Source organism: Echinops telfairi, unplaced genomic scaffold (genome assembly GCF_000313985.2).
Source record: "Echinops telfairi isolate 266 unplaced genomic scaffold, ASM31398v2 ScPeMD7_1713;HRSCAF=2227, whole genome shotgun sequence".
Lineage (NCBI taxonomy): Eukaryota > Metazoa > Chordata > Mammalia > Afrosoricida > Tenrecidae > Echinops > Echinops telfairi.
The window spans coordinates 15,814,857-15,817,391 of record NW_022105611.1 but is presented as its reverse complement, the minus strand read 5'-3'; positions in this window follow the sequence as shown (position 1 = coordinate 15,817,391).

The following is a 2,535-nucleotide window of genomic DNA, read 5'->3' as shown; positions in this document are numbered from 1 at the left end:
TGTTTTCTTGATGTGCACTTAACCTTTATATAAAACTCTCTCTTATACATGAGTTTCTGTGGATTTGTTTCTCTAAAGTACCCAGACTAACACATTTATATATACATATAAAATAAGGGTTCCTGGGGGTTAGGGTGGGGGTGGGAGGGGATAAAGGGGAGTTGATATCAAAGAGTTCGAGAAGAAAGAAAACATTTGGAACTGATGGCGGTAGCAAGTATACAATTATGCTGTATCTAATTGAATTATATAATGTTATAATATCTGTAAGAGCTCTCAATAAAATGATTAATGAAAAATACTTTGTCTTCTCAAGTTTCTCTTTGAGATTTTCTGTCAGCTCTTTTTTTTTATTTTAATAAATCATTTTATTGGGGGCTCTTACAGCTCTCATAACAACCCATACATCAATTGTATCAAGCACATTTGTACACATGTTGCCATCATCATTTCCAAAACATTTTTTAAAAGTCATTTTATTGATGGCTCATACAACTCTTATCACAATCCATATATACATCCATTGTGTCAAGCACATTTGTACATTTGTTGCCATCATCAATCTCAAAACATTTTCTTTCTACTTGAGCCTTTGGTATCAGCTCCTCTTTTCAAACCACCTACCTGCTCCCTCAGTCAACTCTTTTAGTTCATCATGTTTTTCCCCATTTGCTTTAGGTATTCCAAGGTCAAGATCAAATTACAGAGACTCTTCTACATCCACCTTTAGCTTTTATTTCTTGTCTTGTGAAAGCCTTTTGCTTTCTTCATCTATGAGGTTCTTGAGGTCACTCTACAGTTGTTCAGGTCTCCTGCAATTAGTGTTTAATGATTCAAAACTCGCTTTGAGATGGGTTGTACTCAAGGTCATATTTCTGTTGTCGTGGACTTGTTTTAATTTTCTCAGCTTCAGCCTGGATTCACATATGAGCAATTGAAGGTCTGTTCCACAGCGGGCCCTTGGTCTGGCTGATATTGAGCTCCTCCATCTCTTCCCACAGATGTAGTCAATTTGATTCCTGTGTAGTCTGTTTGGCAAGGTCCATGTGTGTAGTCGCCATTTATGTTATTGAAAAAAGTTATTGGCAATGGAAAAGTTGTTGGTCTTGCAGAAGTCCGTCATGTGACCTCTCGCTTTGTCTCCAGCAGCAAGGCCACATTTTCCAACTACCATTCTTTACTCTTTGTTTTCAACCTTTGCATTCAATTGCCTTTATTTCCAACTTGTGCATTCCCATCAGTCTTAATTACCAGGGCCGTTCGATTGCCTATTTGATTAATTTCAGACTGAAGAAGGTGGCAGAACTCTTCAGTTTCTTCATCACTAGTTTGAGTGGTTGGTGTATATATTTGAGTAATAGTTGTGTTGATGGGGTTTCCTTGTAGATGTATAGATATTATCCTGTCACAGAAAGCATGTACTTCAAGACAGATCCTGAAATATTCTTTTTGGTGATAAATGCTATGCCACTCCTCTCAAACTATGTATTCCCAACATAGTAAACCACATCATTTAAAAATGATATGGGATCAAATTGACAACAATTCAAAGATTTTTGAGATCCGTAGGAGACAGTGAGTTTATGGTCGTCAGGGAAGTAAACGCCAAAGAGGAGGATGAGAATGGGTGCACAATTCACAGACTGTAATCAGTGTCACTGAATTGTACATGTAGAAACTTTGATTGGTGTATGTGTATTTCTGACGATAACAAACAATTTTAAGGAATAATTCCCTATTCTCCCCACCTCCCAGCTACTGGCAGCCACTAATCTACTTTCTGACTTTACATTTGCTTATTACACATTTGCCATTATGCCTATGGCATAAATCAGAATTTCATTCCTCTTTGTGGTTGAATAACAGCCCATGTCTGTGATTTTATGCCACTTAGTTTTGGGGTCATTTGTCATGTAGAAATGAATAACTAAAAAAAAGAAAAGAAAAAAAAGAAATGAATAACTAGTATAATATGTAAATGCAACACTGATCTTTTTTTAAAAAAGAATTTATTGTTTACTTATTTATCTATTTATTAACATATAATTCATATATCATGCAATTCAATGGTTTGAACATATTAAAAAAATAATAGTGGTCATTTTTATTTCAACTTGGGAGTTGATTGTTTCTTTCTGCCTTTATTGCCCTCCAAAGGGGCAGGATGGACAATATTCTGCGGGATGAAAGCCTATCATTTTATTGAATGCATCATACTCTTCGGTTCAGATTTCAAGAATGTAAGCATGAGAAACATAAACTAATCTCTCAACACGCAGAGCCACTGAGATTTTGTGGAGCAATAAAAATCTCAGCCCCCTTGTTCTCAGGAGAATCTGTGGTGTTAGGGAGAGCTGTCCACAGCACGGGTAATACCAAGTCTTTTCAGTCTCAAGAACCTAAAGCCCTTAAAACTGCCACGAATCACCCTGGCCTTCTCCATCATGTTTGGCTGCTTGGGCCCAAGTTTCCTTCCCTTTGCTCTTTCCTCGTACTATCCCAGTCCCCCATCTGCCTTGTCCTCTCTCACTCTCT